General features: G+C 43.8%; 1 pseudogene; it reads right to left on the bottom strand.

Moving 5' to 3' along the window:
- Window positions 1–3,299: 3,299 nt before the first annotated feature.
- On the bottom strand, window positions 3,300–10,819 carry LOC136500456 (pentatricopeptide repeat-containing protein At4g18840-like; annotated as a pseudogene).
- Window positions 10,820–12,011: the final 1,192 nt, after the last annotated feature.

Raw genomic sequence — 12,011 nt, 5'->3', positions numbered from 1 at the left:
CTTGTGAAATATCTTCATAAAGAGAGCAACATCATCAATCTTCTCATATTGATCATCGTCATTTTTACTTTCACTTGAAGATGATGTGTTCTCTACTCTTTATTGAACTTGCTTGCTTGCTTTGGGCTTGCTAGTTGAAGCGTGTTGGTTGATCTTGGACTTGCTTGTAGATCCTTGCTTGCTTGATTTGTTGGCCTTGAGAGCTACATCCTTGATCTTGATGCCTTCTAGCTTTGCTTGTAATTCTTCAAGCTTCTTACTCTTATTTGCTTCTTCTCTTTGCATGTCAAAGGTCAAGATCCTCTCAAGTACATCATTTGGTGTGAAGTACTCAAACTTCTTCTTGTCTCTAATTAGAGCCACTACGGTCTTATTTCTAGGTGAATAAGCCTCCAACATAATCTTGACAACTTTATGATCATCTAGCTCATCACAACCATAGCCTCTAATCTTGCCCACCATTGTCATCAACCTATCAAACATCTCTTGTGGCCCTTCTCTATCCAAGATTACAAACCGGTTGAGCTTTGACATCAACAAGTCAATTCTTGCCTTTCTCACTTTGTCAACCCCTTCATGTGCTAGGTGCAAAGTGTCCCATATTTGCTTGGCAACATCAACTCCAATCACTCTGTTGTACTCATCATCATCCCAGGCACTAAGAAACACACTTGTGGCTTGACCATTGAGGTGAATGATTCTCACCTCTTCTAGTATTGGGTTCTTGGGATCAACCGATGGCTCAAATTCATTGCAAACAATATCCCAAATGCCGGGGTAAAGACCTATAAGATAGACTCTCATCAAGTGCTTCCACTTGGCAAAGTTAGTCCCATTGAAATGAGGTAACTTGCCCACGAGCACATTGATGAAAGACCTCCGATCATGGTTAGTCATAGGAGTAGAAGAATAGTTAAAGGATACGGCAGCATATTTATTGTTGTCGGTGTTGCCCTTTCCTTTCTTCTCTTTCTTGTTCTCTTTCGACACTTGGTATGACTCATCATCATCTCCATCTTCGGAACTACTTGGTATGCTTGATGATGTACTTGTTGCTTTCTCTTCTTCTTTCTAGCTTCTCTTATTTTTCTTCTTGCTTCTCGCTTGAGCCTTCTTTCTTCTTTTCTTTGCTTCTTGTCCTCTAACCATTGTTCCTCCTTCTTCTCTCTTGCTTCTCTTTTTAGCTTTCTTGCCTGCTTCCTTCTTCTTCTCTCATTCTCATTGAGAGCTCCTTTGACATCGGTAGCCTCAAGATGTGGTAGTGTGGTGTTGCTTCCTGTCAACGCGCTCAACTCTCTGCTATCCGTGTCGATATCCACCTGCTTCACGCCACTAGTTCCTCCTCCGGGCTCCATACCTCACGCGGTGAAGCGTATATGAGGTAATCTGGCTCCGATACCACTTTTAGGATCTCTGGTTGGCCTAGAGGGGGGTGAATAGGCCTATCAAAACAAACACTAAAACTTTTATCAAATTCACCTTGCGGCACTACCGCTCTAGAGGGCGGCACTGCCGGACCACAACAACGACACTGCCACACCTGCAGACAACTTCAAGTCACAGTTCAAAATCAGTGAACGGAAACTTAGATCGGAGAAATTTCTCAGCCTACTGCAGGTATGATAGTCACAGATCAAGAGCTAAAAGTTGTAGGAACACCACACACAAGTAGATCGACTAGAAACCCCAGAAATCACCTCAACCAACAATATCAAATGCAAGTAATATAAATTAAGCACAAGTGACACAATGATTTATCCCATGGTTCGGCTCGCCACCAAGGCTTGCCTACCTCCACGTTGTTGAGGTTAGCCACTAAAGCTTAGGGCTTTTTAACCCTTCCTCGTTCTGAAGTCAAGAGACTTAACTCTTGAGATGAGGGGTGAGTTTACTATCTTCAAGAGATGGTTACAAACCTCCCGGAGCTACCACACAAGTTGGCAAGCTCCACAGGCGACGCTCTAGCCGGCTAGGAGATAAGTTCCAAGAGTAACAAACACAACCGTCGGCCAAAACATGAACCAAGTGCTCTTTGAGTTGAGGAATCAATGGAGCTGCTCTCTAATCGAGTTTTGGACCCTTTTCTCTCAAGGATTGATGAAAAAATCAATGGATTTGCTTGATGACTCAAGGTCACTAATGGAGAGAAAGAGAGAGAGAGAGAGCTCATTTTCTGTTTTAGACGAGCATGAATGAGCAGAAGGAAGAAGAGAGCCGTTGGGGAGGAAGAGGATGGGTATAAATACCCCCTTAGCCCCAATGGTCACTTAAGTCGCGGCAGTGCCGCGGCTTAAGTGCGGTGGTGCCGCACTACGACAGTGCCTCTCTTCAAGTGCGACAGTGCCGCACTTGTCAAGACAGCAAGGGTAAGAGTGAAGTTTAGGCTGTCTTGGCTGTGAATCTGAGGATGCATGTGTATGCTTGAGCACTTGGTAGCATATGTTAGCTTAAGTATTGTGCCCCCTTTATAGCACGGCTTTTTCTATACTTAAATTCAAAATATAAAAGAATTTAAACCTCATTTGAATTTGAAGCCATCAACATTTATAATTGGGGGCTCCTCCGTTTCATGTAGCATCCTCGAATATAAATTCCCTGCTTGTCATCTCGATAAATCTCATTAGTTCTCTAATTGTGTGATCATTATCACCCAAACCCACAATTAAGGCTTGATTGCACTTTCAGAAACACTTGCAACATAACTCTAAAATATTTGAAACACTTGAAACTGGCGCTTGCAACATGTGGTTTTAGCGTAAACATCTCCTTGATGCTTAGAGAATGGAGGCTCGTCGATACGAGGAGTTCGCCGAAGACAGCGGCCCGCGCGGTGCTTGTAGGCACTGGCTCGGCGGTGGCTGCACGACAGGGCAGGGAGGCAGCGGCCTTACGCCACACCTGGCAGGACCGGTAGCCGAGTGTCGCAACTCGCAGGCGGCTGCGCGCCTGGTAGGGCCGGCTACCGCGCCGCCGCAACTCACAGGAAGCTGCGCGCCAAAATCGGGAGATGGTAGCTGTGCACCGCATCTAGTAGGGCTGACAATCGAGCGCCGCATGAGGAAATTGATTTTGTTTTTTTATTAGGCGAGCAGCATGTGGCAATGAGTGGAGCGAGACGTCCAGCCTTCCGGACGTTTTAACGGTAGCATTACCAAATATCAAACATTCCCTTATATTTGAGATTGCATTTTCTATAAACCGATACATGCTCGGGACTTGAGACTTGAAGCTAATGCAAGGAAGTGAGGTTATACGCCGGAAACATTTTGAGAGTCAGATAATCAAGAGTCCATCCAAAATGTGCATCCACTTCGCGTCTTCGCAGCGAAACTCAACGGCAAAGAGCCAGCCTAAAGTAGCATGAAGCTGATGTAAACACCATCTCAGAAACAGAAATCAGGGCGCAGGCAACGTATACATGACTTCGAGAACATCAGAGCGCAGGATGACAGCCAAGGTCAGTCCTCGACATGGCTAAGGCTGCTCGTTCGCTCTTGATGTTTGGGTTAGCCTAGGTGACTTCAACTCACACACCCATCTCCAAATTAACGGACGCAATCATTGTCCATTTTTCTAATCCAATGGTGACTTCAACTCACAGAGAATGCACATATCAGTGTAGCGCACGCACACACACAGGTTGCTGTTATGCTGGCGGATCCTTCGGTTCCGTGGGGCTAGGGTGCTCCAAATAAAGCTGCATCTTCAGAGGGTCACAGCTAACTGACTTGACGGGGGTAATCTGCGGAGGCTGCATCCACAGCTTGGTGTCTGTAGGAATCCACAGCTGGGCTTCTCCGTCACCATCGGCAGGGAGGGACCGGAAGTAGGCAGTGATCTCCCAGCTACCATCTACCAGAATTCAAAATACAAGCATGTTACTCCTTGAGAGATCTTTTGCAGATATATATTCTTGTCTCTTACAGAAAACCTTAAGACGGTAAAAAATGGCATCAAATGATGAGATGAAATTGAGAACCTGATGGAAGGGGTTTGGTAACAGGCTCAGCAACAGTCAGCTTGATCAAGAATGCTCGCAGAGCAAACTCCAGGTTTGCCTCCTCTAACTTGGAACAATATGATTGGTTGACTGCAAGCTTGAAGACAAACTTCTCAATTGGTACATGCCCTTTGTCATAGAAGATAACCACAACCCTCTCTACCAATCCCTGGATTGTAAATACAAAAGTCAAGGTTACTGCTAGCTATGAAGTTTCTACAATACTTCTACAATATAGTACTTATCAGAACATCAAGGGATTATCGACAACTGAAAGCTTCATATAAGTGAAGCATGTGGCATTCAAAAATAAATAAATAAAACAAGCGAAGCATGAACAATCAGTAAAAAAAAGGAGACAAAACAAGTAATCCTAAGATAAGTCATTTTGCTTCAAAACAGATTGTGTATCAACTATCTACTTTGAAAACACCAAGCAAACAATTTCCCACTGTCAGCTACCCGCTATCAGCTATTTAAAACATCGGTGCAAATAACCTTGGGATTTGAGAGTCTAACATTCCATTAGTGGTGGGCCTATATTAGATGGGCCTTCACGTACTTAACAATTAACACACATAACTGCAGCAGGACCAGTGAAAACAGGGGGTTAAAGCAAACCTTCTGAATGAAAGGGAGAAGGCCAATAGTCACGGAGTGAATATAGCTAGCAAGTTCAGGATGCCGTGCTTTCTGGACCACTACATTCATGTACCTTCTCCTCTCAAAGGCACCTACATATACATTTGTTTAATCTAACAAAATCATTGCAAGCTGCCAAGCTCAGAGTTACTGAACCAACTTAAACGAAGAGGACTCTTACGAGGAGGATAGAAGCCTTTGAGGAAGACGATGCAGCTGACTGCTACCTCAAGAAATTCCACAACCACCTGTGCTATTTGACCTGTTTAGTTTTAGCAGAGAGACTAGTAACTAACTATTAAAATAGCAACCCCAGCTTAATTTCCAAGAAACAGACAAGAAAACTAATCATAACCACCTTGAGGAGTTTGATTCTTCCGATCCATAACTCCCTAGTGAATCCTTCAATTTGGGAACAATTCAAAAACTTCTGTTAATCAGAGCTCCTGCTTTATTATATTCCAGTGATTGGCATAGCCCAATAAGCCAGTGGCCACACGCCACCAGATGGTTGTAAAGCTGAGAAACAAAACTTCAGTTCTAAATCAAATATGATATGACCAATTACATAAGCACGAGAAAAGGATCAGGAAAGCAATGCAATAGACAGCTAGATGACAGAAGCATAGCAGTCAATACTCAAGGTCATCATGTGATATAAGAACCCATTTCTCATCAATAACGCTAGTGGCCAACCCAGCATGTTCTAGCAAAAGCATATACAGGAAATGGTTCTGAAAGGCAAGGTACAAAGAACTGGAGAACAAGCAGAATCACACTGGTGACTTTTGTTTCCCTCATCAGTGCTAACAAATGTTATGGTTATCAGTTAGCTGAAAGGATAGGATTTTGGAATTTAATTTTAGTGAATTTTGATCCCACAGTAATTCTTGCAAGATCTAGTTTCATAAGCGACATTACCTGCATATAACTTTCAAATCGAGCCAGCTCATACAATGATGGGTGAAACAATTCACCATGTTCCCAGGATTCATAAATGAGATATGACTTACAAGCGAGGAATTTCTACTTGAAGAGATCACAACGAAACACATGGCACCTTCATGGGAGTATTAACCTCTAGCACTTAATCCTCAATGAAACACATAAGGCAATTTAAGTTGGTCATAGTAAACTTCAAACAAAAAAGAGAAGGCGTGAATGTGATATTTGTGAATAAAATAGTTGACACTTTCAGGTGTTGTGGAGTTTGGTCATAGTCCACACTACACATTCATTTTCAAGCTAGTTTTTTTAGACCTGGGCTAACATTTTTTTCCTTTTCCAATATGCTTGGGGAATTAATCGTAATGCTGGAACACATCCCTTTCTATGACACTGTCAGGGACTCAATTGCCAGCCATCAAGCATGCTAGTTGATAAGTTAAAACTCAAAATAACTTGAAAAATGAAATTTCCCACCTTATGGAGAAATACAAAAAGCTTGTCCAACACCGGTTAAGATGGTTTGGACATGTCCAACGGAGACCTCCAGAGGCACCGGTGCGTAGTGGAATCCTAAGCCAGGATAGTAACGTGAAGAGAGGCAGAGGAAGACCGAAGTTGACTTGGATAGAGGCAATAAAAGGAGACTTGAAAGGATGGAATATACCCAAAGACTTAGCCTTAGATAGGAGTGCTTGGAAGACAGCTATTCATGTGCCTGAACCTTGATTGCTTCTGCTGGGTTTCAACTCTAGCCTACCCCAACTTGTTTGGGACTTAAAGGCTTTGTTGTTGTTGTTGTTGTTGATGGAGAAATACAAAAGAAGATGTAAACATTCTTTCTACTGCACATAAAATGACAGCATAGTACATTTTGAATCTGTCTATTTAATTGACAAAAAAATATCCCAACTTTCATACGAGTAAGGACTCTGCTACTAATAGCTCATTGATCCCCAAAAGAATGTTATATACAGCTTCTGTCTCAAGGTGTGATTCATCTCCTGCAAAGAACTCGTGCACACATCCGTCCACTTCAATGAAAGAGCAACCGGGTTGCTTACTCATCCTACTACTGTCCATAGATGTCCGCAACTTATTCACATCAACCCACCTTGATGTGGTAGCATAGACATTAGAAAGTAAAACGTGTCCTGCACACTTTTTTGGCTCCAATTCTAGGATCCTTTCTGCTACAAATTCTGCAAGTCCCACCTCTCCACAAGCTCTGCAGGCAAACAACAAAGACCGCCATACTACCACATCTGGGGCAATAGGCATCTCGTTAATAAATTGTTCTGCCTCTGTCAATAGCTTTGCACGGCCCAAGAGATCAACCATGCATCCATAGTGTTCAATCCTTGGTGCAAGATTGTAGACCATTGACATACGCTGAAAGTGATGGAACCCTTGTTCCACTAACCCTCCATGGCTACAAGAAGTAAGGACACCCAAAAAAGTGACCTCATTTGGCATAACCTTACCCTCTCCTTCCATCTGAACAAACAAATCGAGTGCTTCACTACAGAGGCCATTAACAGTAAAGCCCATTATCATTGACGTCCAAGAAAACACATCTCGCTTGGTCAATCCACAGAATATCTCATGAGCCTTTTTTATATCCCCACACTTTGAGTACATATCAATCAGTGAATTCTTCACAGAAAGCTCCTTCCCTAAACCATGAACATCACTGTAAGCATGAACATATCGTCCCAAGTCAAGTGCTCCCATTTGGGCACATGAAGACACAACAGTAGCAATTGTCCCATCATCAGCCTTCATTCCAGTAATTTGCATGTCCCTAAAAATGTCGACAGCCTCTTTAAACTTACCCAACCTGTGTGTACCCAGAAATCATTGATGTCCAGCAAACCACGTTTCTCTCATGCATTCTGTGAAATACCTTGCGGGCATCCTCAACCAATCCACACTTGGCATACATACTAATCAGAGAGGATCCCATATAACAATTAATTCCAGCTCCGTTCACCACAACTAAACTGTGACACAGCCTCCCGACCTTCACTTTGCCTGCCTTGGCAGAAGCAACTGAGTGCATTCACCAATGTGACATCATCCAGACTAACTTGCTCCTTGACCATCTGGCCAAAGGCCTGCAAAGCTTTATTAGGCATCCCACCTCGTAGGTATCCAGAAATTATTGTATTCCAAGAAACTGTGTCACAAGCTCCTTGGGGAGCAGAATCGAGAACTTGTCTTGCAGTAGTTGGATAGCTACAAGATGAGTACATGTTGATAAGGGAATTAAGGACGAATGTATCTGAAACCAAACCAAGTTTGACAGAAAGGGAATGAAGCTGGGCACCAACAGAAACAGATGGGAGGCGGGCAGTGGCGGAGAAAGCAATGTTGAGGGAGTAGTTATCAAGGGTCATATATCCAGAGTGGCGGAGCAGGGAGAGGAAGGAGAGGGATAGAGACGGGAAAGGCCCCAAGGAGAGAGATCGGAGGACAGAGTGGACAAGGGGTAGCTTGAGGAGAAGACCTGAAACAATTGATTGAGAGAGGAGGAGGGGAATATGGCAATGGGAGAGTCGTGGGATTGAAATTGAAAGGATATGCTTGTGTTCAGGGCAAGAGCTTTTGGCAATGGAGAAGGGTTTTAACTTCCCAACAGATATTTGTGAAGGTGCGCCCATTAAAGCCAATGGAGTTGACAAGTGATCTGTCACTGCAGGCAAGCGCTTGGTGGATATGGGAAACTGTCATCCAACACTGAAACCTACATTGCAAAGGAACCCGACGTGAGAGACCAATAGATCATGTTGTGCTGAGTGTCAGACAGTTAGCCATTTAAATACATATCACAGTCATGGCCAAGCACTTCAGGTCCAATGCACAAGAATTCCACAATTTTATAGCTCAGCAATAATTAACAGCAGTAGTTTGTGACTTTGTCGTGGACTGGTGGAGCGGTACCCAATCTACTGACACAGTCAGGAATTTGGGAGGCTCAGGGAAAATCAAATATTAAAATGGGGACAATGGAATACTATTGGCATTTGACAACAGCCTCCACCGCAGCAGCCATGACAAGCTAGGCCATGATGTCGATCTGGGCATCCAGAAAAGGCACAGCATGCTTGAGGAACTCAGAGTGATCTTGCAACAGCTCCTTGGTGTGGAAGAAGCAGCATTTCTGGATGGCTGATTTTTGACAGGAAACGGAGCAGCGTAGGAATCAAGCTATCAACAAAAACATCCCGATTGCAAAGTATGCATGCCTATGCCTAATGCCACAGAACATTCTTATTTACTTTAGCTTTGAGGCAAGCAAGGTGGTCACATCATTAGTTGGCATAGTCATCTTCAGCACACAGTTTGTTAGGTTCACCGTCCACAACCTCAGATCTCTTGATACTCTCGTCTCACATGGGTTTGGCGATCCTAGCATCACCGTCTGCTAGATCCAGGGGCACAAGCGGACAGTGTGGCTTCAATTCTCTCCATCTGGACAGTGAACCTAGCTAACTGTGTACTACAAGATGACTATACATCTACACTGACTACTCTTAGTAGTCTTTCCACAAAAAGAGTGAATCCCATGCCATCCCCAAAGCTAAACTCAAAACAGAAAAGAACTATTGCGTGCGAGAGCATTAGGCACAGGCATGCATGTATGTGATTAGAACTTCATCGTTGATAGATTCTTGCTACATTTCTCCGTTTGATGCCCAAAATCAGGCCAACAAGAACAAATACTTCGACCATACCGAGGAGATGAGACTAGTTCTGAACTCAGCTCATTACACAAACATTCTCAGTTGCCAATTTCAACAAGCGGCAAGACCAAAAGAAAGAAAAGGATACACTACCTTTTCCTGCTATCCGGCTGCTCGGCTCCCCCTTGCCTGCAGTCCTTGCAGCAGCGCAGGCGCAGCTGCTCACAGCGGCCGCCGGCGCGGCGGCTCGGCGCCTCCTGGCCCGCGGGCGGGCGGACGGCAGGCGCTGCACGGGCTCACGGAGAAAGTAATGAGTCCGGCGCTGCGCCGGCGGGTGTTAGGGTTAGCGAGGGGAGGCAGAGGGGATGGTGAACAGAACGCGAGCAGCAGCGAGCAGTTGAGAGAGGGAGGGAGGGACCCGCACCACCTGGGCTCTGGTCCTTCCCTTCCTCCGAGCTCGCCTGCCTGCGCCTGGTCTCCGGTTGTCGGGCTTGCCAAGCGCCGCCGCAAGCAGCGTCGGAGCTGCCAGGCTTCTACTAGCACATATGGGCTACGAGCTAGCTGGACCTTGTCCCTTAAGCAAAAAGGCCAGCCCAAAACTTTGGAAGTACTGTAGGAGCACGCCAAAGGACTAATTTTGTGAACACAATAGCACAAAGCAGGGACCGAGCATCAGCTAGAGTGGCTAGCGGCGGCAGTGGCCACGCAGCCGGCGCAGGTTTGAATCCTGGAATCGACCTGCGTCTCTTATCACGACTAGCTCCAGAATAGAATCTACACCCTCGTCTCGCGTGCTATCACAGAGGGACTGCGATATTTCCGTCGTCTATGAACCTACAATGATTTTGGTGATCTCACATCGGTGATCTCGCGTAGTGCCACAAAGAGACTATAACGTTCCCGTCGCCTATGAAGCTACTATAGTTTTGATGATTTCTAGAAGGACGTGGTCTTCTACTCTGTGTGTAGTTGTAGGTCTGATCGTGCACATGTGGTGTGAGTGTGGTGTGTATGGATGCGTGCGTGTGTGCTTGAACAGATGCTACAACTGTACCTAGATGAGAGGCTTAAAAAAAAAGCACAAAGCAATCAGGTAGTAGTAACTTGTTTCTCAAAATAAAATAAAAAAGTAGTAGTACCTCTTTTTTTGCGAGGGAAGTTATGGCGTTTTTCATTTAAATGGGTGAGGAGAAATTGCAGAAACTTGTTAAGATCTTAACAAAAAAAATATTTGTTTTATACCCATTTCAAAACAGTCATCTCTTGAGCTGCGTTGTTGACGGAGGACGTACACTACTGTACTCATCAAGCTCCGGTTATGATGTTGCCTGGCTTGCAACTCGGCGATCAATGGCTACAAGCCTACAACTACAAAATGGTTGATGATATTATTACAAAGAAGTATGCTCTTCTTCTGCCTCAAAGTCCTCCGCTTGGAGGCCTTTGAGGGAGAAAAGGAGAAAACTCCTTGAAGATCACTTCTTCTTGTCTGAGAGGAAACCATGGCAATCCGTCGGTTTATATAGGCAATAAAGGATGCTCCGCCAAATCAGGTGAGTCGTGTGAAATTGCAGAGGTGTTCAGATTCTTCCACGCCTTTTTCCCTAGTTGCGCCACGGCCTGGAGTCGTGTTACTTTAGGAACTTGGACTTTGGACAACACCAAGGAACACTGGCATAACTTGTTGAGCATAATTATTGAACATACAGAGCTCCAATTATCTGAACCGTGATTCTGAATTCCCCACCATTTCTTCATAATTTCCTGTGAAACATGAAACCTTATGTGGTAGTAACATATGCTATCAAACACTGGAAACTGCATGATGATAATTTGTTAGGATCTTTGACACATGAATAAAATTTGCATCCAGAAATAACTAGTCCAGTTTTTCTTACTCCCTCCATTTCAAATTATAAGTCGCTTTGACTTTTTTTTTTCGTCCATTTTGCTATTTATCTAGACAGATATTATATCAATATACATAGCAAAATGGATGTACTAAAAACGACTTATAATTTGGAACGGATGGAGTACATATGTGGTGATACAAAGAAGTATGAATAGTTAGCACTAAAGCCAGAGAAAAAAAAAACTAGAAATCAGTTAGACAGTATCTAGAAAGTAACAACAGAAGATTTGGATAAGATAGCTTTCAGGTAGAAGCAGCATGAGGCATCCAAAAGAATTCCAACTTGATAATTGCTTTTGAAGATTCTGCCAAAGCTTCAGGCTGGTTGCTATCACACAGACTCCACAGTTGACCTAACCCTGGCAAAGAGCAAGAGCCAACAGAATACAAGATGAAGCAAAGCCTCATGGCACGCAGAAAAGTTCATGAACCAACCCTCGTTTGACATTCTTCCGCACACTTGCATACTTCACGTGTGCAATAACAGCCAATACTTCTAATAAGAATATAAGATATCATGCCATGAGAATATGTGCTGATTTGCCCCTACAATTATTTTTTTTTTGTGAAAATACAATTCTGTTTTCAAATTTCAATATCTCCCACACTTATTTATGTTTATGGATCATCAAATATGCAGAGCCTATTTGGGTACAATAAATAAGGTTGCATTAATCCTGGTGACTGACTAGATTTCAGATCACTCATGTAGGCTACAGTAGTTTTGTGATATGACACCATGAGCTGAGAAATGGGTTAAAGTTAAATTGGACATTCATATGCTTGTTTCCATGTAGAATTTGGGGGTATCTTAGTTCTATCTTCT

This window comes from Miscanthus floridulus, chromosome 13, assembly GCF_019320115.1.
Source record: "Miscanthus floridulus cultivar M001 chromosome 13, ASM1932011v1, whole genome shotgun sequence".
In the NCBI taxonomy this organism is placed as follows: Eukaryota; Viridiplantae; Streptophyta; class Magnoliopsida; order Poales; family Poaceae; genus Miscanthus; species Miscanthus floridulus.
Note: the sequence above shows the minus strand (reverse complement) of the source record. Positions and strands in the feature narration are given on the sequence as shown.